This window comes from Rhagoletis pomonella, unplaced genomic scaffold, assembly GCF_013731165.1.
Source record: "Rhagoletis pomonella isolate Grant_MI unplaced genomic scaffold, Rhpom_1.0 Rhpom_scaffold_00007, whole genome shotgun sequence".
Lineage (NCBI taxonomy): Eukaryota > Metazoa > Arthropoda > Insecta > Diptera > Tephritidae > Rhagoletis > Rhagoletis pomonella.
In genome coordinates this window covers 53,824,223-53,852,190 of record NW_023458561.1, presented here as the reverse complement: position 1 = coordinate 53,852,190, position 27,968 = coordinate 53,824,223, and the positions used below count along the sequence as shown (strand labels likewise).

Genomic DNA, 27,968 nt, shown 5'->3' with positions numbered 1-27,968 from the left:
AAAAATGTCGCCTAAGTTTTTTCATGTGTTTCTGAATAAAATAATAAAAAATTAAAATTACAAGTTAAACATAAAAAAAAAAATAAAACGATTAAAAAGTTAACAAAACAAGTGTCTTAAAATTAAATTAAAAAAATTCATACATATATATGTTTTTTTTAAACAATAAAATCTAACATTTAAAAGAAAATTTTATTAAAAAAAAAGAATTTAAATAAAAGGAAATAACTTCTTAGAAACCAAATGAAAAAAAATAAGGAAAATGAATTAGCAACAAAAGTTTACGGGATGTACATAGCTCAGTGGTTAACGCTTCTGACTTTGAACATCGATTACGCAGGTTCGATCCCTGCTGAAGTCTAGAAAAAAGAACTCTGATGAGGAGATGTGGTGATCTCCGAAATAGTGCTATAACTTCTACTGCTTAGACTTTGTTGCTTTTTAAATTTTTCCTAATAAACAATCGTGGTACAAAGCTCAATAAAAATATTAAAAATGAAAAAAAAAATATTTTCCTTTTTAAAACAAAGAACTAAAAGAAAATTAAATCAATAAAAGAAAAAACTATTACGTATATGAAAATCAAATGAAATAAAATTTTTTTCTTTTTAAAATGAAAAAATTAAAAGAAATTAAATTAAAAAGGAATAAAAATTAAACCGTAAGAAAAAAATACATTAAAAACTTTTAATTTTAATTATTTTTTTAAACAAAGAATAAAAACAATAAATTTATTATCTAAAAATTAAATTAAGTTAAAAAATGTTTTTCTTTTTAAAACAATAAAATCTAAAAATAAAAGGAAAATGAAAAAAAAAATTAAATTAAAAAAATATGTATAATGTTACAGCCGGTTTCACCAGCAATTCAAACGGAAAATGATTTTTAATTTTCTGTCAATTTCCACATACAATTCAAAAAAGTAAAATAATTTATACAAAATGGAGAAATATACATTTTTCTTTATAAAACAACAGATTTTAAAAATTAAACTAAGTAAATTAAAAATAAAAACAAGGAAAAAAAACCCTTGCTCGAAACTGCTCAAAATTGCCAAACTAGTCAGCCTAGGCATCAGTTCATACCACTGAATGAACTAGTCGTATTTAGCACTCACTGCAGGCATCATAGCGTAGACGAAGCATTCTATCTTAAGATGTACATATGTATTTTTTTTGTTTACTTACACACTTACAAAAGGATAATTCCTAGAAGTTTGAGAAGAGCACATACAGGTGTGTGGGTAGAGAAGTTTGCTCGCATAACGGAAAAAGGAAGGAACTTCATAAAATAATATCGAAAGCCGGTGCTTGCTCACATTGCCACACACAGCCAAACATATGTATGTATCAAGCTTGTAGATTGTGATATGCATATTCCTTCCAATTTAGTGCAGCGCAATGGGCGTTTTTTCGCCCGTCAACATCCGACGAACTCACGGAGACAAACCACCTTATGCTCTACTGATGCACGCGAAATGTGATAGAAACGCCAAAGCAGTTGTATTAGGGCGAAGGGAAGTAAGTAGCGTAAGACATTGTTCCCCATTCGCGGTTCTACATAGCATCGACGCGGTCTCTAGACTCCCTTCATATAAAATTTTGTTACTAGTAAATTCTGTAGGCAACAGCTGGCAATCAGCCGACTAGCTTATAAACTGTCGACAAGTTTATAAGTATGTAGCCCTACAGAGCGTCGATGTTCCCCACATTTATCTCTCGTTCTCCCTCACCGCCTCTTACATTATGACTCCACGTGCCTGTCTTCGTGTTGACTCTATCCTTTCGTTCAGGCCGCCCAACATTATTGTTCGTGTTTTTTATTGCATCCTCCTCCTTTTTATTTTCCACACATAAACCTATGTTTACGAGTATATTTTTTCAATATATTTTTTAATGCTTTGGCATTCTAGTGGCACGCCTACGCCTCTTCACTTCGCTTACCATCCATCACTTTTGAATCTCGCGCATTTTATATTAGCAGCCGCAAGCAACCGGAGGGAAGTTGAAAACTACAACATAATCACTTCTGTTCGACGCCATGTGGTACATTCTTTTACTACTTATTTACTTTTCTGCCTTTGCTTTTATCTTTATGTATGTAGACATATTTTTGCATTCTTCCTTGCTTTTCGAATTTATCTGGCATACGTTTTTCCGGGAAAATCGATAATCATTGTCGGTGTTAGATGAGTAGATTTATTTTTTTTTAGAGTGCGAAAGCCTAAATGTTAATTTATGCCAAGTAACAGGTGTCGCATTTTCATATTTGAACATGTATGTATTTATGCTTATTTAGGTCGCGTTGAGTAAGCTTAACGAAGTTTAAATTATTAGGTTTTGTGATTAGTGGAATATAAGATTTTTGTTGAATTCGAAATGACGGGGGGGGTTTGTCTTGTGAGTGGGAAGGTTGATGACGCTATCAATACATTTTCTGCGATATTTCGATTTAAGTTTGATGCAGCCTTCAATTTATATTGCTTCATAAAGCTTACCAACAACTGGCCACGTGGTCTACCTGCGCCGTTTTCTAGGATCTGAATGAGGACAGCTAATAGAGAAAACATTTTTGGGGGCATTGCTATAAATTCTATGACCTTTTAGCGCCATTCCTATCAGAGATGAATCCTGGGTCTCTGGTTTTAACAGTTCAAAGTTTTCTAGTTGCGAATTAAATTAGAAAAGTAGAAATAGCTGAATAAATATCGGTGTTTTAGGTTTTAGGTTTTGTTACGATTTGCAACCAAACCATTATTTATACGAACTTTTTCTTTCATTTCAGAAAAGCTACACGTCTTTGTCGGTAAGTAATCAAATACATACATTTTTATTATGCAGCGGTAAGTATAAATGCAAACCGATATGCACCACGTAATCACAAGAAACTTTACATTGGCAGGGTTCGAATTTTTAGTGATATGGTAATTTGGTATAAAATACTTAGTAAATACATTATACTGTGCTGAGTTTTTTTTGTGCTTTTGTGCTTATTATCTGTTACAAAATTACAAGCCCATATATACGTATGTGTGTTCACATCTGAGTACGATATCCTTTAAGCATCCCTGAAGTTGCTTTAATGAAGCTTTAGACCAGCACGGGTTTTAGAATTCATACTAACATCATCGAAAAGATTTCTTACACTCAGCTTTCTATACGAGAATGAATTTAAAGAATCAGTTAACCAATTCATTTTAAAATAGTTTTTTCTTGCATATTGATTTCTAAGCTATTGCCAACTGTTACGGTGACCAGATTTCTTTGTTCAAAAATCGGGACATTTCTAAAGCATCGAATCCGAACTTAATTTTTTTTTAGAATACAAAGATATATGTAACATCTTTTAATACACTTTTATTTAAAACAAAACAAAAAGAAAAAACTTAATATATACGGTGGCGAGAATGTAAATAGGGAAAAGACATTTTAGCAAGTTTTGGCTACTTTTCTTTGTTAAAAAAAATGTTAATTATTTTTTTTTATGAAAATATAACTTACTATCTAATGCCGATTCCGTTTCTACAAAAATTGTTGCCTTCTTATCGCCCTCTTCCTTGTGTTTGTATGTAGAGGGCAAAGAGAAGGTGGCATTTATCGGTAGACACGAAATCGCAATAAGAAAAAACATTTAAAACAAAATTTCAATTTTTATAAAATATTTATAAAAATTTGACGAGTTTTAACAAATGTTGATCAAAATTTAAAATTTTTTTTTGTATCAGATTTTCTAGAATTGTTTTGAGTACACAGTTTTGTAGCCCATTAAATTTTAGTAGTTTTATAAAGTGCAAGCTTGAAGTAGTTTGGACTAGAGATGGGCGGGACCCGCGGTACTGATTTAAAATTGCCCGGGATGGGCGGTATCGGGAAGATCTGTAAAAATATGGCGGGCGGGACGGGACCAAAATCCTTTCCCGACACTCCCGATAAAACCGCAACCCCCGCAAATTCACAAAATTTTCCTTAAAAACGATGTTTGAAATATGTTTAACGTTATATTGAGACGAAAAAGAAAAAAAATTTTAGGAAGATGCCAGATCCTTCATTATTATTTTTATTATTTCAAATTAATATGAAAGACATGAACATTTATGGGAACCTTCGATCGGTTTGCAAACCTCAATTTGTTGTCCGTGTGTAGCCTGCTTTAGAGATAGATATCGGGATCCACGGGACCCGCGGTACAATTCTGAAAAATGTCGGTATGGGCGGGTTCTGGACTTAAAAATCGAATTTCGGTATGGGCGGGGTCGGGATTAAATATTTAGTCCCGTGCCCATCTCTAGTTTGGACCATTGATTTTCGTTCTAAGTATGTTCAAGATTTTTTTTTGTATGGAGAAAATGAGCAACACGTTCCACGAAACAAACTTACCAAAAATCAATGGTAAGTCCTAGCTACTTAAAATTTGCACTTTGAATTGAATGGGCTACAAAACTGCCTACTTAGAATGCTTCTCAGAAATAGAATTAAAAAACTCAAAATTTTCATGAAATTTTGTCGAATTTTAGTAATTTTGATTTTTTTTGAGGCAATTGGTATTATTTTTATAATTTCCCTAAATTCAAGTTAGCATCGTTTCATTAAAAAAATTAACAAATAATTATAAAAAACTTACAAAAAAATTATACAAGAATGATAGACTGTAATTTAGCGAGAATACCAGTTAGACAGAACAAAACATAACCAATATCATTGAAAATAAGGAGGCCGGCTCCCTTATATTGTATGTCCTTTGTGGTAACGAAAATGCTGCCAAGTTTGTACGTAAAATTGTTTTTGGGCCAGAGTACAAGGAGTCTCTTATTAAATTAAAAAAGAAAACACTAAAAAGCGGTATTTAATCGGTACAAATATGACTATTACACGTCCCGACATTTGAAAAATATTCAGCGGGACAATTTTCTCAAAATCAGTACTGGCCCGCTAAAATCGGTACGAATGGTCACCGTACCAATAGTTTCCATCTAATGCCATGTACCTAACATAAAACAACTTCTCATTTTATCTCCTTGGCAATTTTCTAGTTAATGTAACTTCCTGTCACCTACTTTAATGTTGGCGATACAGTTATTTACTTTGTAATATAAGTATTTAATTAAATACTTGCCCATGGCTGCTAAGTGCACATTCACATACATACATAGCTGCAGCTTCCGGTGGGGCTTCTACTGTAACTACGAACAAAATGTTTGTGTAGCAAATACATACACGATAACAATGTTTTCAGCACTTCGTGCCATTTTTTAGCATTATCTCGTATCTAAACTCAAATATGAATTTGTTTAATAAATAAGTGCACAAAATTTAATGCAACTTTTAGCCCTTGACAATCTCGTGAATTGCGATGAAAATGGAAAAAGTGAATTTCATATACAGCCTATAACAAAAATCTATGACTTTGGCCGTTCGCAGCGCAACTGCATCCACAATATTCTCCACTTTAGCTTCTTGAGATTAAATATTTCCTGTTTTCAAACTTTTAAGAGATTACGTTCAAACGAAGATCCCTAACAGCTTGAGAAAATAAATTATTTGAAAAAAAAAAAACGAAAAATCACTGGATTAAATGTATCCAGTTAAAAGAAGATATAGCCACGCCTTATAGTTCTCTGACAGAGTGGTGAAAATCCTGAGCCGAGGTGTTTGTGCCGCCTTGACTACAGATCTGAATATCGCCACACAAAGTAACTAATTGCTTCCTCCTCATTCTCATCGCGATAGCTTTTGCATAGCGTGCTCGTTGGCGTTAACCATTGTTGGAGCGTCGGTCCAACGGAATACATAGTGACCTGAAATTAAGCCGCACAGTGTGTCGTGTGGAACAAGCTAGGCGGACAAAATTCATTCCCGGACGCCTAGAAACGGGTAACTAATTAACATAAATCATATCCGTAAAGCCCTGACCGAAAGTTTTTTTTTTATGTCTTATATTTTACTGAACGGTGTAGCAGTGTTCAGAAATAATTTAATAATCTTAGGCCCACTTGCAGAACATCCAGAGATGTACTTCCGGTCAGTTTAACCCACTTCTGGACGAAGGTCATATATTTGCGTTTTTCAATAAAAAAAAACATTTTCCTCCATTTTAAAGGAGGTGGGCGGATGGTCTTGGAGATACAACTTTGCCTCACTTTGCCTTTTTCAGTCAACCCTGTTATTTTGACCAGGTACTACGCACTGCTTCATGCGCCAATTACGGTTTTGTAATTCCATTGTCATATATGACAGACTTCATTACGCTTAATTAACTGCCCTGTTATGTGCTAAATAACATGATCATGTTTGTAATTTGTGCGTGTAAACAAAATTTCTCATTATAATGTTTGTATACTAGTACATACATACATATGTATATACATTAGGGTGCCCATCGAAAATGTTTTTTTTTTGGAAATTTCATGACCCTACCCCTAATTGTATTCGTTTTTATGAGAAACGATTATGAGAAAGATTTTGTAGATTCATGAGTTTTTGAATGACTATTTTTGATTCGATTTCAAAGATCTAATATGAGTTGAGAAGATGATATATATGACTTTAAATGGCATACAATAATCTATTATCGGACTTCGCTTGTTGGAATTTTTTATCGGGTAAAAAAACCCCATATTTTTCTTAATTTTTTAAATGTTGACCATCGATAAATTCCAGAATTTCAAAATACGGAGCATTGCCTAAAATATCATTTATTTTCAAACAAACTGATACCTCATTTATTGCAATCACGTAAAAATTGTGAAGTTAGGCATTTTCTCTTCAAAACTGAGGGAGTTATTTATAAAATAGTTAAAATTTAAGCAAAGTTTCAAGTACCACTACCTGGAAAAGTAGAGCCATTCTGGCAAAACAGAAGGCCTCAATTAAATAGGAGAAACTTTCAGAACCTTTGTCTAAAAAAAAGTTGATTTGATACCTCGCTCGAAATATTCTCACTACAAGAAGGATCCTCATTAAAAGTCGTAAATATTTATTTATAATATATATATATATATAATATTATATATATATAAATATAGATTTACACACTAGTAAACAAATTTTTGAAGAATTTTACAGGTATACTAATGTAATGTTATAAAGACTAGTAGTTAAAAAAAGATTTAGATCGTTTTGACGTATTTTCCAAATGTGCCTTCAATTAAGATGTTTTTGGAATAAAAATCTTTAAAAGCTGGTTTATTCTGGAAGCACACCTCTTGCTAAGATATCAAATTATTCGTAATTGTTTGTAGAATGAAATACATATTTACTTAAAAAGTTATTAATTGCTTCAAAAATTATACACGCTAAACTGAAAATTTTGATAATAGTGAAAAGTAGAGTTACACACTTTGCGGTACTTGCCATTTATTTTTTTTTTAGAGCTGGTTAGTTACCTACAGCTGGTGTAGAGACACGAGTTGGGCCGCTACAGCATTACAGCGGAGCCCTTTGTAAGTACTCCAATATGGCACAAATAGACCGCAGAGTCCAGCCATTTTTAAAGGGAAAATACATAGCAGGATAATTTCACACGCATACATGCATACTAATTGCACTTGGCTGCCACCGTAAATGCACAGTTTGTGGAAAAATTGAATATGGCAAGTAATGACTTTCTAAAATTCATGCTTCAAAGGCAACTTACCGCATGCAACAACTATGTCATAAAAGCTGCCAGAAAGCAAATATACACTAGAGCTTATCGGTAGGCACATATGTAGGTGTCATATCGTCATAGCGGGCAAAAGTTCAACTCACTTATGTATTTGGTATATATGTACATACATTGCAATAGGCAATTTATTTTAGTAGGTATGTACACGGCAACGTACAAAATATGCCGCCACCCCTCCAGCACCCAATCGCCACGAAACAAAGCCATTGTTAATCATAGTGAAATGCTTCGCCAAATAGAGTGGCCAACAAACGAAATTGCGTTAAATCAATTCAAACCAATTAAAATGTGAACGCGTGGCAAGGATAATGACTAAAAGCGTGTGGCCAATGCTATGTTGCTTGCAAATATTTTGTGAGTATGTATTTGTAAGTATGTATGTACACACACACATACCCATATGCGTATTTAGGGGCTGCAAACTTTGTGCGCATTGACTTCGCGGGTAAAAGGCTAGCTCAGCTGGCAGCGCAGTTGTTCAAATGCAGCGTTGCAATTCGATGGCAGCTGCGAAACGCTCTAGGCAATCAACAGTATCCGCAGCAACAACAACAACACCAACACCAACAAAAGCAATGCATGCAATATGAATAGCTGTAATGAAGTGTACATGTGGCTTATCGTTCGTTGTTCTCGTGCCTGACCGCCCATTGTTTGTTGTTGTGTGTGAAAGCGTCGTTGTTTTGAGTGCAGAAGCAACGCTCAGTAGCATGAGCACACATATAATTTGCATGTTTATTGAATTTTGCAATTTTAATTCAATTTTACACTTTAATTTCACTCGCTTTTGTTTCGGGTCGAAATGGAGGAAAACTCTACAGCAACAGCAGTAGCCGTACTAATAACACCAACAACAGAAATAATGATGATGATACGCTCTACCAAATTTATAGCAGGTGAATAATGAATAAGCTGTTAAATATATGTAGATGTATGCACATACATATGTTTGTGCATGCATTTGTATGTATAGTTATATGTCTGCATTTGCGTTTAATTATGAAAAAACAGAGCATTTTCTCGTATTCATAATTTATTTAAATGCATTCAAATTAAATATTAATTTGAGAGTTTAAAATTTGGTTTCATCGAAAATTTGTTGGCGTTGGTCGGAATAATTCATTTAAAAAAGTTTGAGTTTGTAAATATTCGAAACGATTTAAATTTTACACATAAAAGTAAAAATGGTAACTACTCACTATTCTTTAATAAGAGCCAATGTTTGATGGTAGGTCTTTTTTTTGGATTCATGCTGCATTAGTGACGCATTGACAGCAGGGCGGTTCCCTCCGCCCTAAAAGCACACAGGGCTATGCAGAAAGTCATTGGACCCGGATCCTTCGTCGGAGCCCCATTTTGCGAAATTATAATACATGACTGAAGATAGAAGTGGAACATTACTTTGCCCCAAAAAAAATTAAATAAGGCGAACTTTACTAGACTCGAAGTCATTGAACAGCTTCTTCTGCTGGTCACTGCATGTCATGAATCACTTGGTCCCATGTTTGTCTTGACTTCCTAGGATCACAAAACGTAGATGAAATGACTAAAATAGAATTCAGCCAAGGGATCTCGCGACGTTCCAAAACGCATGTGAATCAAAGAAGATTTGTAACCAAATAGAGATCTCTTTATATCAAGTCATAGTGCTTTGCTCGTTTGCTGTAAAACAACTGTGTACATATATTTATACACAAATTCAAATGCCCTACTGGTGAGCAGTAGTCCGATGCACACAATCTTACGAAACACAGTGTAAATAATTAAATTTTTTATTTTATGAAATCTGCATAATGGTCTACATCAAATCACATTCAGTCATAATTGGGGTACATAACTACTTTTAAATCAACTTAAATAAACTCGGTCTCTCTCCTAAGGCTTCATAATGATTTATAGAACAGCCTGGCGAGCTGAGTGGCAAAGAAGATTCTTGCACATTACCATTGCATGAGTATGCCAGAAAACGCGTAAATCTTAGCAACACTTTAAAAACAGAGAACTGACTGTCGACATTAACAGCATGCAATGCGGTTTTATATGTAGTTTTCGTTCTGTTAATTTTTTATTTTTTGAATTCTTTAGATACTGGCGAAAAATATATGTGAAACGCGGCCAACTGAAATATGAAATGAACTGCAAAGGAAAGAAAGTGTGCTTAAGGCAATCCACTGACAGTTGAAGTGAAGTGTATGTATAAAGCGAATGGTGGTTCTAATAAATAATGTGACCAAAAATGTGAACCAAAAATAGTATAAAAGTAATGAAAAAATGATTCAAGTAGAATATGGAAAAACGTTGCAAACAAATAAAATAAAACATCAGCTAATTTGACAATTTTTCTTCACGATTTCTTGACTTCTAAAAGGTACTAATTTTTAAATAAGTGGCAACCCTACTAGAATAGGCTTATTGCACATTCGGAGATCATGGCCTTTCACTTTGTTCCTCATTTTTTAGTCCAACGAACGGTGCGAATATTACAATTTTTAAACAGGTGGCGACCCTACTCAAAAAAGAATACATTTTGCATATCGGGAGGCCAATCCCATTCATTTGACACATCATTTTTTGTAATTCAACAAACAGCCTACATCTTATAATTTTTCGCACAGGTGGCAACCCTCTTCGAAAAAGAAAATCTTATTGCACATTTTTAAAATTGAATGAACTATGCAAGTGTGATGCCACTAAAAAAAAATGCCTTCACACAATATATGTAGGGTAGTAATTTTTAAAAAGGTGGCAGCCCACCAAACATAAAATATTGCGGATCCGGAGCCCATATCTTTTCACTTGGTTCTTCATTTTTTACTCCAAGGAACGATAAAGATATTATAATTTTTAAAAAGGTGGCAACCCTACCCAAAAAAGCATATTATACTGAACATCTAGAGGTCAATACTTTTCATTTGACACCTAAGTTTTTGTAATCCAACGAACGGTGCGGCCCTTAAATTATTTTAGACAGTTGGTAACTCTATAGAAATTCTAAGTACCAGAGATAATACCCCTATCGATACAGATTATATAAAAAAACTCGCCCAAATCGAGATTAGCGGGGTCAAATTATCTCGACTTTGCTTATACTATGAAAGGACTTGATAATAAAGAGGAGTCGTTCCATATAAAATAGTCTAATTGAAGTCGCGGACCCATTTTAGATTTTGCTGTAACTTTGAGAAACTCTTCCTTACGGTTCCAAAGAACAGAATTTATGCAAAATTAAATTCTTAAAAACCCTCATTTCCGCTTGTCCGAATCAAAAGCTTGAAAAATCGCGTTTTTTTATGCTTATCAAATTTAGCTCTAAAATATTTCCTTTTTAAGATATGTACCCCCTTGAGGCCGCATTTTGAAGGGAAAAAATTACAGTTTTAATGCAAGCAAAGAAATCGTATAAGTCTATGCCTCTGAATAATGGCAACGTCTTAAAATTACGTGTTTTTTTTACTAATTTTTTGTGAAATTTAATCGGCTCTAGCGTTTTGACTGTTTTGAGTAAGCAGCTTGTGTTACTCAGGAATAATAATAAATATGAAACTTACGGAATCTATAATTCATATCTTTAACTTCAAGCGGATGAACCGCTCGTTTTGTTATTTTTATGTTAAGTGCATGTGCAAGTGGTTTTTGTATAGCCAAAATTGGCCTAATTTTTCTATTTTATTATCGTACAAATTTTCGAAAATTCTTATAACCACGGCACTCGATACATCAATTTTATGTATAATTTTCCGCTGAATCCAAATATTTATTTATAGTTTTCGAGATATTTTACAACTTAAAAGGCAGTACCAAAAAGTACATTTGACTCTACAACGGACCAAAAATAAGAAAAGTGTTCTCCCGAAAGAAGTACGGTTGGTCACATTACTAATGCCCTACGTTTTTACGTATGTATGTATGTACCTTTGGCCAAATGCACTAGAGCGCCTAAAAGACGACTAAACTGCGCGCAAGCATACATATATAGACATGGAATATCTGTATATACATCCCCAAGTACGGGTATAAGTAATAAATATATTTTGGTACGCCAATTCACTGCTGATCATCATGCGGCTAAGAGGCGGCCATCTACATACATAAATTTATCACACGCGCACTTTTATTGCCGGCAAGCGGCTGCTAAACGAAAAAAAAAAAATGCTAGCAAGGAAATGGCAGCACTCGTACTACATACTTACATTTTTCTCTTCCTGTCGTAGCTACTTATTTTTTACAAATGTTTGCATGGAGTGCAATATTTACATATTTATTTTACCATGTTATCTCGTGACTATGAGCGTGAGTTGGCATGCTAGTGAAAAATGTGCAAAATGTGGAAGATATCGCGTGGCATATTAAATTAGTTTAGCAGCCAGCGGCGTAAAAACGCAACAATAAATGTGGAGTAGTTGGTCGAAATAGTTCCTTTATGTGAGTTTATTTGTTTAACACTGTGCGACAGCCGAAAACAGCCCGAACTTTGTTAACGTTTCCTGAATGTACCTAAACCTATCCGGTAATAAAACATTTGATGAATTTGTAAAAGTGAGTTCGTATTTTTATTTTATGGCCGACTAAAATTTTCATGTCCTGGCATAAGTAGTTTTCAAAAGAGTCGAAAAAATGGTTAAAATAAATGTCTGAGCGAATTTAAATGCTACGACCTAGATAGTAAAATTGCATGGTAAATATTAGAACACTTTAACCCATTAGTTCCCGCATGGCAGGGTCGTTTTGACTCTTAAGTCAAGAAAACCCTCTAAAAGCAAATTTGGAAGATTGTGGGAGAATTAAAATGTTCGAGAAGATTTTTCTTCGGAAAATTTTACTAAAGGTCTTCTTAGGTAAAATTTTCATGCCCTCAACGTGAAAGTCTCTAAAAATCGATGCACACTAGGGTGGTCCTAAGCTTCAACCCCTACGTCGGTGCTACTATAGTCAAAGATATCAGATTTGAATTTTGGTCCCGATTGGAGACGGTTAATGCGTGTTGCACAGGGGGCAAGTGCCAGATGCCTCTATGGAGACTCAAAAAATTAAAAATATTTTTTTCATCTAATACCCAAAATCGATACTACATTAGTCGAAGATATCACATACAAATTTTAGCCCCGACTGGTGTCGGTTAAGGCTTGTCCCACAAGGGTCAAAGCTCAGATTACCCTATGAAAATGTCTTAACCGTCTCCAGTCGGGGCTAAAATTTATATGTGATACCTTCGACTATGCTAGTATCGATTTTGGGTATTAGATGAAAAAAAATATTTTAATTTTTTGACTCGTCTTAACCGTCTCCAGTCCGGACGAAAATTTACATGTTACTAGTAAGCCCGGGCAGACGGTGTCCTGCTACACACCGATACATAGGCAGGTTACATGCATCGTAGATATTATGGGTATTCACACCGAAGCTTGGTACTCGGTAACTCGGTGTTCGGTATTTTTTCCCATGTATTGTGTTTGTTTAATGCTATTTGACACAAACAAAATACATCAGAAAAAATTACCGGACACCGAGTTACCGAGCTCGGGCTGCACGTAGTAGGTTCTGGAACGCCTTATGTTCCAATACTCTCCTACGTTTTGAGTGCCCGAAATTCAAGGCCGTTCGGTCTTGGCTGCTGGAACGAACGGGATAGCGCTTTGGTTGCTGAATTTCATGTTAGGCAGGCGGTCGGAAAGGACGTGTTTCAAAGGGTCTCATCTGCATCTGCACTTCGGATTGGTTTAATCATTGGTGATAAGCCGCTTTCTGTCCTTAAATGTTTCTGAATTGAAGATAGTATGTTGCTTGTTGAAGTCCATTCGCTGGCTTGTTCCATCATATAATCGACTACTGAATGTCAATGTTTACATATATGTAAAAAGTACACATGTGTATGTATGTTTGCCAATATCAAATATGCATGTGCATATATACGTACATACATTTGTATGTAAAAAATATTATACTTGGTTTGTATGCAATCACATTTGGGCAACTATATGTATGAAAAGTCCATTTTGAGTGCAACCGGCTGCGCTACAGAAACTATAACTCCAACAATAGAGCACTTTTTGATATGTTGTGCATCTGCTGACAACAATAGGATGCGAAATTTTCAGTTTTTGTCCTACGGTGATAATAAAAGCAAGTAGCCAAGTGGGGTTGTGGTGATATGGTTTTTATAAATGTTTCGTTTTATGCTTGCTGCACTCGCTATTGTTATTTGTCTATTCTTTCTCGTTCTTTGATATGCTCGAACTGTCGAAAGTTTTATTGAAAACGTGCTTGCATGAAATTATATTTGAAATTTTCAATGCCAGCAGTGGGACTAAAATTTGAGAACAAGTTCAATGGAAAAGATTTTGATTGGCTCTGAAATACGAGCGGCTACAGATTTGCCCTTTACAATTAAAAGTAGTTGAGGCGAAAAAGGCAAATATTTTAAAAAAGGCAAAAGGCATATGGAATCAGCGAAAGCTAAATCGTGGACTTTCTTGATCGAATATACTCTTATCTCTTTAGCAGTAAAAAAGGCAATTTCCATAAAATCCGTAAGGACTTTTATTGTCTTACGCATCGGACCAATGTTGTAGTTCCAAGAGCATAGAAAAAGATTACGCATGCTTGGCAGAGAACTCACAGGTCGAAATAAGACCATAGGTAAGGCTCATGACATCGAAAGGGATAAGTATTCCATATGGTATCACAGCGTTACTATTCTTGGCCTATGTGTTAGGAGGATACTGCGATTTAGTGATTTCAACTTAAACTAAAAATTTTAACTTTACACACTGTTTTTCCTTTTAAACGCTCTTTTGCATTGGCCAACGCAAAAGTTCTTATTAGGCGCCGCGAAGCAAGCGGGCATTAGCTAGTTTGTAATCATGCGATTACCTAGATCTCCCATCGTTAGAAGAGTACTTAAGCTTCACCGGCTTGTTGCATGGAAGCTATACATATATTTATGAGAAGACGCAATGATTTCTTGCTCGGCAAAGTCCATGTGATCCCCTAACCCTTAAAATAGCAACGGTTACATGGCGCGTTACCAAAGCTGACCATATAAACTTAATAGCATAGCCTGTAGTCATCTCCTCATCATTAGCAAATAATGGATCGGACAAATGAGATACTTAAATTGGTAAAACTTAAATTTACTGCCCAACGTTCGCCACAATGAATTTCTTTTGTGAACTTCATACACACATCACTTTCTGGCTGACAATAAAAAACCTTATTAAATTATTTTACTTTCAAATGATATCCTACTCTAACACTCCTATGTGAGACTAACCCTTTTTGTCTATGACACGCACGCGGTTCATATTCATGAGCATCAAAGTATTAGCTAGCGCGTATATTACGAATTCTAACTATGCATGTTGCATGCAACACAACACTCAATTCACTGCAATGCCACGAGCACACATACCCGTACATGCATAGCCCAACACTTTATCAATACAATAACACATGCTTGCTTTGTATTATAAGAAGAATAATAAGAAGAATAATGCCGTTGCTGCAATAGCTACTCCTTTGCTTCAGATGCTGCTAATGCTGCTGCTGCTTCTGCCGACGCCACAGTTGCCGCTCCCTTGGTGCAACACTCAAATCGCGTGGCAAATAAATTTGTCAAGTTTCTGTTTTTCAACGCCACTGCGCTATTGTGGTTTCGCTAAATAAGTTTTCGCTCTGTCATACAAGTTTCGTACATACGTATATGTGTGTATGTGTGTAAGTACGTACCTACCCTGCAGGAAATGTATCTAACTATAAGCTTAACTTGAAGTTGATTAGGAAGGAGCTAAAAGTCACTATTATCTGTATAGCTAACTATATTTCTATGGCGATGACCGCGATATAGTCAAGGGTGATTACGTCTGCGTTTGATGGAACTAACTTGTAACTAACTATTTTTGGATAACAAATGTCAATAGGAAAAACAAAATACTTTATTTATTTATTTATTTTTATTTTTATTTTTATTTTATTTATTTTATAACATTTCATATTTGTTTACATATTCTGCTGTAGGTGATCCCATATTCGAACTCCGTCAGACATAACTTCAAAACGATAATATGAAATTTCGATCTTCCTTTTATTTGTCCCCAATTCGAAAAAGTATTTGCGAAGTGCAGGACATTTAAATAGAAACACGTTTAAAGAAAACAATCTCCTTTATTACTTGTCAACTAGTTTCAAGCTAGCTTTTTGTAGCTAACTACAAGTTCTATATTTTATAGAAATCCCGCAAAAAAGCTAACTACAAGTGGGTTTTTTTTGTATCAGTTGATAATTTTTTTCTGCAGGGTAGCTTTCTATGCATTTCTTCCCCTTGCCGCCGCTACCAGGCACTTTCTTATTTGCTGCGACTAAGTTATGTCCCTGTCGTTGAGTCTGTTTGTCACGTTTGCGCTTGGCGTATTTCTAAATAAATAAATGGGTTTTCTTTATTTTCACAAGAACTCATCTCGACTGCTCGCCAGCGCTGCAATCGTTCCGTTCGTCCGTCCGTCCGTCCGTACGCTTTGGCCGTTGCAACGCTTCATGTTTGCACAATAACCGGCAGCGAATATATCTCAATTTTATTTACTTGCTTTAGTTTTTTTTTTCCTCCGCCTCGCTAGCGCATCCTGTTGCTTGGCCCTGAATTTGCGGGAGTGGTGTGAGCAGTTAGCAGTTGTATCCTTTTCACAATATCCTTACAAATTGCACATGACTTGACAATTTAAGTTTTTCTTCCGCACATTGCTTTCACTGCCAATGTTTTTGTGAATATAGTTTTCACACTAACATGTACATATGCACATTAGGGTGCCTCACTAAAAAAAATTGCCGCTTTTACACCTCAATTATGAAATGTATTCTATTTTGAGACATCCTATAAAATATATCGAAAAAGTATTAAGATTTACGTAAGCTAGACCAATTTCAAAATACCTCCGAAAATTTCGATATTTTAATTCGATATTTTGATAAAATTTGGTAAACATTTTTATGCAGACCTTTTTAGTTTAAACTATTCTATCCACAGCGGTGATTTTAGAAAAGAAAAATACATTTGTAAAAAACTCGATTTTTGAAGGTATTTTCAAATGGGTCGAGCTCACGCAAATCTCATAATTTTTCGAATTATTTACCTGAAAGTCTTAAGACATAATAAATTTTGTAATTTCGTTGGACAAACAGTAAATATTTTTTTGTTTTGTATTAAGGACGATGCACCCTAATGTACACAAGTACAGGCGTGTGTAATATTTTGTATTATGTCGTTCTTTCTGTTGATTTTATTGCATAGTTTTTGGCGCATTAACTATCATTTCAAGTGACGTACAAATGGCTTTGTTGTCAGTCGTTTTTCTGCATTCAACTGCGAGCGCTTAATACTCGTAAAATGTACGTATTTGTTTTTTGCGTACTACATACACGTATATTTGTGCACATTTTTGCTATTTGTCTAAGGCATATTTATTAAATAAAATTTTATTACGGCAAGCGTTTGAAGTGGGCATTGAAAAATTTACACTTTTTTAGTTTGTGCGTCATTTGGATAACCGCTCTTAAATGCCAGCAGGCAATTTAAATATTTAGTAGCAGCATTTTGTGATGACTTTGTGCAAAAATAATGCTAGTTGCCTGCAAAACTAATGTGTGTAATTTATGTATGGTTAGTGCATTTCGCGAGTGTCCCAGAGCATAAAAATATTTGATAGAAATTAAATATGCTGTTGATTTTTGTGCACAAATTCATATGCAAAGGTTTTTAAAATATAATTTTTTTTGAATTGTGCATGCTTTTGTCGTCGTAATGTGTTTACAAAAATGTATGCCAAGCATCAAATGTTTAACATAGTAAAAAAGTTTAGTAATCTATGCGGAAAAAAATCTGTCGATATTTGCTTTTTATTTTTGGTTATCTTTAAAAGGTAAAAGTAAAGCTGAAAGGCCCAGAAAAATTTCGAAAGAAAATCAAAAGAAACACATAAGCTTAGTAATTTTTGTTATCAATGCTTGAAAAATTTCAAAAACGGGGGTTTTCTGCTGAAAAAAAATTTTTGAATTTATTTCTTAAGGGCTGTTTCCAGTTTTAAATTTTTCTCGGATTTTCTTGCTCTAAAAATTGGGTGAGGTTATAGTGGCTGCAGTGTTATAGATAGGAAGGGGCAGAAGTATACGGGGATAGATCCCCCTTAAAAAAACGATGATGTATAACGTAGTATAAGTACGGAAGGCATGGCCTTCCTTCATTCTGCAGGCTGTGACATCTTTTCTCAAAAGATCGAAATAGGTGTAAAAGTCTAAGGATCTCTTCTATGACCGCTGCCCTCGTCACCATATCAAAATTCAGCCTCCACGACGAAACGTCCGATAACGGACTGAGGCTGATCGACTAATGCGGTTCCCGAAACAAGGTAGTATGTAGTACTAGGTTTATGCATAAGAAGATCCATCAAGCTACATGGCTGTCTGCAGATCGAAAAACGAGACACCAAATCGGCCATGATGACGGAAGGAAGGCTTCCAGTGTTTTAGACATACGTCCACTTCGAGGGCCAAACGAGAGGACTGTACTTCTACATTGCCTTCTCAGTCCATAGCAGCACTTGTTGCAGTTGGAGTGATTCTCCGTTTCACGTGACGTGGGTGCCAGGATGCTTATATACTTCCTTTTGTCCTCGTTCACCACCAGACTCATTCGCCGAGAAGGCAGAATAGACGTAGCCCTTGCATGCTCTTATAAAGTATTGTGCCTCAACGGTGTGACGGTGTATTCTCGCGGGTCTTTTGCAAGATTCGGTGTATTGTGACTACCTATTTAATCTATGGTAGATTTTTGAGGTATGAAGCCACACTGATAAGGCCCAATCAGTTCATTGGCGGTGGGCTTCAGTCTTTCACACAATACGCTCGATAAGACCTTGTAACCTATGCTTCGAAGGCTGATCCCGCAGTAGTTGGTGCGCATGGCGGGATCCCTTTCTTGTGGATTGGGCAGAGTATAGTTAAATTCCAGTCGTCGGGAGTCGACTGGGGGCTCGTGCTCATCTTCTCCACTACTTTCAATGCTGCTGCCAATAAACAGGATGGAAAAGTGTTCGCTCTCAAAACCGTTATCGGACGTTGGCATAGAAATCGTAAAGCACGATTTGATATCGTGGCGGGGGCAGCGCCTCGTCCTACTCTTTCATCGGGGCATGAGCGCATTTGAGCGAGATGTTGGAGAATTTGGTTTTATGCGGGTTGGGGCTAGACATTCGTCCACCAATGTAAACGACAATACTCTTCGACTGAGTCTTCCTTCCTCCACAAATACAATATCGAATTCGCGCTCCTTTACGTTGTAGCTGTAGTAGGCGTCGCAAGGTTTCACGTTTTGCTTGCCAGGCCCCGTCCATCGGATTTGCTGTACGACGGTGATGTCAGCCTTTGAATTCCCGAGTCGATGATGTATACCCTTAAGTCATAGTCTTTTAAAGGTACAATTTTTTCATTGGACGGGGTCTTAACGTGATAGAACCCAAACCCAGCGCACGTGTGGTTTTTCGCCCACTCAACTTGCGCTCGCTCCCAAACGAGTATTTAGTCGCTACCCAGAAGTAGACAAAAGCTTTCCCTACTTACGTGGACTTCAGTGAATGCAACCATCATCATCTACTTACTTGCTTAACCATAATAATTCGAAAAATCGGTATGAAATTTTCTTGACCAATATGTTTAAACCTTTAAGTGTTTGTGTAAATCAATAACTGTGCTTGATATTAGTAACTGACCTCCGGAAAGAAATGTTTAAATTAAACAAATAATGGGCTTCATTTGACCAAATACATAACCAACTTTTCTGTGCCAACCGCACTGCAAAGCTTTTGTCACATCAACGATGCTAATTACTGATTGTATGCGCTTGTAATAAAATAAATCAATTCAGACTCCGCGGAAAAATAATCCGTTTAGCACGTTTAAAAATATCCGTGGCAAAGGCAAAGTAACCGCACGATAATCTACCTTCATCATATTCCACTTTATGTTGGTGCTTGTAAATGCAGATGAACATTCGTATCTCCAGTGTATGTATTTAATCTTATTGTAGACCTTTCATAAAAAATTACTATGCTTTTATCACTTTATTAACGGCGAAAAAATGGAGTAAAAGAGAAATGGTGTAAAATTGCTGAAGAAGCAATGAAGCGAGTGGCAGAATCGCATTACGGCAGCAGTTGGTCAAATTATTGCGAGTACATCATTTTTGTGGCTATAGAAAACGATTGGTAAAAAAAAAAATGGAACCGAAAACAGGAGGAGGAAGTGAAATTGCTGATGTGACTACTGACTGTAAGCAGTGGAAGCTTCGGAGGCGCGGTCGCGTTGATTATTGCTCGAAATTACTCATCAGCGCTTTTAGCTGACGCACAGATACTTTTTTTTAGCAAGCGGAAGTCTGACTTTTTTTCTTCGTAGCAGTTGAGTGAGATGCGCCCGAGAACCTACGACTTAACTGACGTGGAAAAGAAATATGAAAAAAAGCGAATTTCACAAAAGGTTGACAGCACAATGGATTGGTGAGAAGCATACAGTTTGACGCATTGACTTACAATTGCAGAAAAGGTAAGAAGGCAGGAAACAGAAGGTGTTGCAGCAAAAAAAAAAAAACAAAAACGAAAAGAGAATAGCTTCGAAAAAAGGCGTAGCTAACTTCACCATCGAAATGATAATAAGGTTTGGATTTGGACAAACAACTTTTCTTGCAACGTGCGGAATGTGATCAGCAGTGGTAAGATAGTAAAACTTAGATAAATTTTAAATGCATTCATTCCGCAAAGTATGCTAAACGCGGTGAAAATTGTAGTCAGTACATGGTCTGTTATGAAGCAAAGAAAAAAAATTAAGACCACAAAACTTTTGCGTCAGGGATAGGGTGTGCGTAGCCTCCATTAGAGGAACAATTGCAAGTATGCAAATTTGTTAAAAGCGACAAAAAATGTAGAAATTGTTTGAAGTAAAATATCATTTAACTAGAGAACACGAATAACCATAGGATAAGCTAACTACAGTACCAGCAATCTTTCCCCCCTTATATTAGAAGGGAAGTGCTCCAAAAGTATTTTTCAATTAACAGGAATCAACGCATTGAAACTGCACACAAAAATAGCCAAAAATATAAATAAAACGAGTATGCTTGGATGTATTTTTCAACGTCTGTCGACCTCATCGTTGCCTAGTAAAGCAGCCAGTGCTCGGAATTGGTCTTGGTCCCAAAATCCAAGACTTTGTTTTGGTCTTTCTGAATACTTCTCTCATTGGGATTCAAAAAATTGCCCCGCTGAATTACTTTCACTTAAAATCTCTAATTGCATAAGGCTTGCGCCTAAAAATATACAACCCCTCTAAGGGAATAAAACATTAAGATTTTATATTAATGCCCCTCGTTGTATATTTTTAGGCGCATATGTTATTCATTTAGAAATTTTGCTTAGCGATTTATAGAGTCCCACTACTGATCAGGCTGATAGAGGTTTAACGAGTCTAGGGCGTTGCATCTTTGGCTAAAGGCCAGATTAGAGGTGCCATAACCATAACGCCTTAGCCATAACGTAGCAAAATACTTCAGTGCTGCTTATGGTTATGGCGAAAAAATAAAATTAAATACTAGATACCCACGGTTTTGATTATCGCTCTGGCGCTATAGTATGGCAATGAAAAGAGGGTAAAGCAACTATAGTTTGCATGGGGATACTAACTTTGCGCAGGGTGATGAGCTCAGGATTTATATGCCAGATTTCATGTGCTGAAGCCCCTTTGAGCTTGATGAAGAGGTTTGATGAAATAAAAGCTATACTTCGACCAATGTATGTACCTAAGAAAATGCCGATTAAAAATGGTGAAGTAAAAAAAGTTTATCCAAAATATGCGCCCCCCCCTCTGCTTAGTAAACAAAGCTGAATATTTCAATTTCTGAAAACGTGAATACATACATACCTACATATATCTACTAAGAGAAACAAGTTTAGCAAAAAAATAAAATCAAAAGTAACAAAAAAAAGGAAAGAAAAGAAAGGAAAGCCCCCATAAAAAAATAAATAGGAAATGCAAACTCATTCAGTTGTGTTTTTCTCTTTCGCTATCTTCCTGCTCGTCTTCTTTTTTTTTTTTCTACAACTGTAGTAGAAGCCTTAGTATTTTAAGTGGATGCACTTGAACTGATTTCGTTAACTGCGATGCAGAAAGTTTTAGCAGCAACAGCGGAAGAAAAGTAATGGAAGAAAGCAGAAGTTTGTCCAAAGACGAAAATACTATTATGTATTTGCTAAAAGTAAGAAGCTAAAATGTTCTTCTGTAGCTACAGCAACCTGAAGCCGAATAAGTAGTTGTATATATTTTTAACTGAGGATTCACAATGTTCGGTGCTAACTGAATGATAACGAGTTGACGGAACGGGCGGGGAGGGGCGCCTAGCTGTTAGTGGGGCTTATTAAAATTGCAAATATTTACATGGAAACGTCGACTTAAATCTGTCGTTGTGCACAAAGCTCTAAGTTCGCTTTCTGTGTTCTAAAAATGTATGTAGTTGCTCAAAATAATGAAAGCAATAGAAAACGAGAAATTAACCTGTACAAAAACTTTGGCTAATTGAATAATTGTCAATGCATTATATTTACACACATATACATATGTTCATACGATGGTATACGAAATGAAATGTTTTCGAATTGCATGGCATATTTTTTGCTCCAGGCTTTGAGGTCAGCAAGCTTCGTTGGAATACTAATTGGATTAATATCAATGCTTTTAATGTTGTACGTAGGAAGAAGAATTTGTTAGTACTTAATACATTGATAATGTTTACAATGATTTGCCTATAATTATAAATTGCAGGCTTCAGAAAAATGGCCTTCGACTGAAGGAAGGTGAATTATAACGATTTAGTTATTTAAGCTAAATTTAGATCAAATGATAAATGTAGGTTTGAGCTTTTTGTTTGCAAAAATTTATATATATATATATGTAGTTATGTAGGTGGGCACATATTACAACTATTGAAGGTTTAAGTCTAGTAGACTAGGGTTGGTGCTAATCAGTGGCCGATAGTCTTGTTGAAATGATCACTTAGAACATCTTTGTGTTAACTAACTGTTCATAAATTTCTGTGAAACATCGCTAGATTAAGTTCGGTCAAAGTTATGAAACTTCCTATTCTGAAGCTAGATAATAGCCACGTTAAACTCTCGGCAGCAGGTCAGATTCACATACATATGTATTTGTGTACGCATTTCTAGAGCATTCCCTCTAGCGGTTCTAAACAGATATTGAACGATTCTGCAATGTTGAAAATTATCTCTGCTCTAAAAATGATTTCGTGGCATTCTGCCTCATTTTAAAATCTGTGGTATGCTGCATTTGTGCCCAGCATTCTTTTATAGCTTCTCAGTATGACGCAAAATATTTACCGCAATCTTCAGTGACGGCTTTTTTAACGTAACGGCTTTCGACTTATGTATTTAGAATGATATTAAGCCTTGAGGACAATAGTAAAACTTTGTTGAACCACCTAGAGGCCCACAATCGAGATAACGCTGTGTTGGGTCTAAGAACATAAAGGACTTGAAGGCAACGAAAGGGCTGACTGTCCCGCAAAACGTGGAGCACAAACTCGTTTGCATGGACTCGAGCCTTTCTGCGGTCGGTCAATGAGACAATCAAAGAGGTTCATAACTCCTTCCAGGAGGGACTCCGAAAGATTCCTTCAACTTGGCCGTAAGCATCTTAAGTTAAGGTAGCCTTTAAATAAAATGGGCTGATGGAGAAAACCCCATAGTCTATTCTGCTTATGTGACTGCCCGCGCAGCAGGAATTGCAAACTGATACCCATTGGGGAACAAATATTTTCATCCGCCATAATTTCATAAGCAAAGGTTTAACAAAAGTTTGAGCAGAAAAAGTTACGACCTTAAAGATGGAATTACATTTTTTTTTACTTATTGTAAGCCTTGAATTCATAAGGATTGACTCATTTCTACATTCTTGCCTTTTAACTATTTCACTTAAAATTACATTTGTCTGCTTTTTAATTGCATTTATGGATGTAATTCACCATCACGTTACCCCAGGAGGCATGACGAAAAGGAGTATCCGAATAAATATATACGTTGTGCTCGTAGTTATGTTGCTCGCAAGAAGTTATGTTGCCATAGCAAAGTGTTAAAGTGTAAATGATACTCAGTCACATTACTGTCAAGTAATATCTTTTCATTTAACTTTTACTAAGCATTCTATTTTTACTTTTCTGCAAGCGAACACTAAGAGCAATTATACCTCTGGCTAAATATGTATGTATGTATGTTTATACCTAACTTTGTGGATTCATATTTGGAAGAATGGATGTACATCCCTGCGTTCCTGCATGTGTGTTAGTGACATTTCCACTTTCATATTCTTTAGCTGACTTTTTAATTTTTGCCTGGCTGCAAGGCAAAGCTGCAAAACGATGTGGAGAAAAAAATGGCAGAAATAAAATGTGACTGTAAAGAAAACTAATTAAATACCAGTGAACAATAAAATGCATTGAGTGTGACAGAGTTGTTGAATGTATAAGTAGTTTCTGTGTGAGAAAGTCTAAGGAAAGTTATAGCTGCAACGAATGCTTCAGAGGCATAAAAAAACTTGTGTGGGGAAACATATTTACCTTTTCTTTTTTTTTTAATTAATAGTTGGAGTTTATAATTAAATACTTTATATTTTTTTTTTGTGTGGAAATTATGCGCATATTTTAGTAAACTTTAAACGTCGCTTTGTTTAACGCTAAGAGCTCCACGAGCGGAAAAGGAATATTTCTATTGCAGATAGGCCAAGATAATATAACCTTAAATAAATATGCCTTATAAAGTTCAACTTATGAATTGCATCGAAAATCTATACAGTTAATTGCCACATAACTATGCATATATAAGTGTATATATAAGTAAATATGTATGTATGCATGTAAGTGCCATATCAACGTTTGACAAAATTAAACCTTTTAATTACGCGCATGCAAAAATCCAATATTCCGAGAAGGGCCAAAAGAAAATCAAATGGCTTAAATGTCACTCATACGCCCCATACACCAGTGTTACCCGGCGTACAAGTGACATTTAAATACACAATGATCATATGACAGTGTTGCCACATAATGAAATTATTTCCTTTAAAAACTGTGTTGTTAACGAAGTCTTAATATTGGTCCTGTAACTATAGCATTTTCAGTTTAAATGAAACCATATTCAAATTAAGTGAAACCTTTTTCAAATTAAATGAAACCTTTTTCAGGTTAAACGAAACCATTTTCAAATCAAATGAAACCTTTTTCAGATTCAATGAAACTTTATTTAAATTAAATGAAACTTTTTCAAAATAAATGAAACATTCTTAAAAGGAAGTTTCATTTAATTTGAATAAAGTTTCATTGAATCTGAAATAGTTTTCTTTTAATTTTAAAAAGGCTTCGATTTGTTTGAAAATGGTTTCATTTAATTTGAAAAAAGTTTCATTTAAACTGAAAATGCGATATTTCGCGGGGTGTAGTAAAGCCTTTTATTTTGCGAAAACATCAAGCTACTACTGATTAAAATCGATACATAAATAAGCGAGTTTTGAACGGTCAAATGAAAATTTGCAATCATTTCTTTATAGAATAGGAATAAGGAAATATTGTTACACAAACGCCATATTTTAAATAGGCGTACTTGAACATACTCGTACATGGCGTATGAGTAACATTTTCCATGTTAAAGTTTGAATATTTTTTATTTGCAGTGAAAACTTAAACTTAAAATTTCTTTGGAAAATGACCTGATCTAGAAAAACGGCAAACAAATTCGTAATCTACAACCCAAAATTAAGTCTACGAGTCTCGTATTTTTTGGTTCATTTTATCGATATCGGCGGCTCTTATTAAATCACATCTTATTAGTAATTAAAGCTAAACACTATTTGAATTAAATAGAATGCTGAATCCTAACCGCCGACCAGATTTTAAAACGAAATGAGCGTAACAATATATTGAGTTTCTAAGCTGTTTGAAGCTAACTTCAATAGCATAAGAATATAAATGGCGAATCTACTCCCTTTGATGGGATAATGGACAAGGATGAGCCACTTAACAAACAAAACTACCCTTTATATACAATTAGGGGATTCACAAGAGGTGTTAACCGTCGTAAAATCTTAAGCTTAACACTTGTTTATGTAAAATAGCGGTTAAAATGGTTGGGGGGTTGGCTAATTATATATTCTTTATCAGTTTAAAAGAATTTCGGTTTAGTTAGAAATCCCCTAAAACCATTTTAATTAAAAAAGATGTTAACCTTAAGATTTTACGACGGTTAACACGTCTTGTGAATCCCCTAAATGTTTATAAGGGTCTTCCATGTAGAGAAGAAAATGACATAAATTTTAAATGACTACATTTCATTAATCTGTTTGAAAAATTAAAAAAAAAAAAATGAAAGGAAGTTTTGGTCTATGAAACTTTTCACCAGTCACAAAGACCTGCCCCACCAGTCACAATTCTAAATATTTTTAATATTTCTATGAAGATTACAGCAGACTAATTTTTATTGAAAATGAAAGCGTATAGTTCATATTTAACAATACAAAAACATCTTTGCTGAAAATTAAATGTTTTGGCTGAAATTCTTCTATGAGTGCAGAAAGGTAAAATGGATTTTAAATTTTAGCGTTACAGCGGGATTTAAAATTTGATGTAATGAAAAACTGACAACATGTGAGACCTCTCTTGATGAAATTAGGCCCACGGATCGCTTATAGCTCTGCCCAACATTTGGAATATTTTTGCGGTGAAAAAGTTGAATTCAATTTTGGCGTTTTAACGGCGTGCGTCACTCCTAAATTTGCATATATTGGACAAAATTAGTTGCTTTAATGAATAGATAATACTTTTGAATGATAGGTTTGAGTTCTTGAAGCCGAAAAGGACCTATTATATACATACTACATGTATAATACTAATATTTCTAATACATATGTACCAATTTATATATGTATAAGCACAAGTACGCAAGGTTTGCATCTCCGATTTTGTATACATTATTTATTTTTATCTATTTGTTGGCTTTCACCCAACTCCAATCAAACAAATTATTGACTCAGCCTTCGTTTGCGCTGAGGTTCGCAAGGTAATTGATATTGAGGTCGTTCAACCCGCATCCTATTATAGAAATAACGCACAGCATCACGTACATATTGAAAAATATATATACATACATACATCTATATATGCACACCACAGATACATATGTACGTATATACGGCATGCATAGTATGTATGTAGGTATGCTACCTAACAAATTTACACCCAAATTTAATAAACTTCCGCATCAATATTTTTTTGCTTATTCTTTTATCTGCATACATATGTACATATCCACAATATATATGTATATTCCTTTCCTCTTTTCAGATATTTTCATTTCGGACGTGCTCGAAAATATTACCGGCAACGCATGTAATTCTTTTGCCAATGGCAAGAGCAACAACAAACATAGCCAATAAAGACTTGTTCTAAGTAAAAAGGATAACACTACAAATACACATGGATATTGCGTATGTATGTATGTATGCATATGTACATATGGGTTTGTGTGTCATTTGCTAAGCTACAACTTGTAGAGAATTCATTTTGATGCTAGTCAACATTGAGTGATTTTTCATTTTCTTCTACGCTTTTTTTTTGGGTAAGTGCAGTACGTGATTATATTCCTAGCATAAGAGTTGAGAAAAAAGGTATAATTTGAGGGGAAAAAATATAAGGATAGATGTTTTATGGAAATTGCAAGAGCGGCAAGAGATAAAGGGCGGTATGTAATTTTAATGACCTATTTTCATCATCTAAATCGTGCTTGTGCTAAACACTCGTACATGTGTATGTAAGTATGTATGTGTACACACTATATATTCAAGAGAGTGAGCGTGTGAAGTTGTTTTTGTAATTCTGAAGTACTATATACAACATACCTACAGTGACTCAAACAAGCGTTTACATGTTGATGTTTGTTTTTTAATTTTAAAAATTTGTTTCAAGTTAAAATTTTTTTTTGAAATTTTTATATAAAACTCTTGTTCACGCTACACTGTACACTTCTTAACAATATGTTTTTTAAAAATTAAATTACATTAAAAAATTTACATATTTATGTAATTTACATAATATGATAAAGCAAAAGTAAAAAAAAAAAAAATATTTTTAAAAATTAAATGTAAGTAAAAATACATATTTCTTTTAAAAGACTAAAATCTAAAAGTCAAATTGGAAAAAGAAAACAAAAATTAAT

General features: G+C 34.9%; 1 long non-coding RNA gene across 1 annotated transcript in view; it reads left to right on the top strand.

The window, feature by feature from the left end:
- LOC118743072 overlaps positions 1-27,393 on the top strand; it is a 94,143-nt gene extending 66,750 nt beyond the window's left edge. Inside the window, exons 2-3 of the long non-coding RNA XR_004993420.1 lie at positions 2,785-2,805; positions 27,098-27,393. This is a non-coding gene — a long non-coding RNA (uncharacterized LOC118743072). The remainder of the gene's footprint in view (positions 1-2,784; positions 2,806-27,097) is intronic.
- The last annotated feature ends 575 nt before the right edge of the window (positions 27,394-27,968 follow it).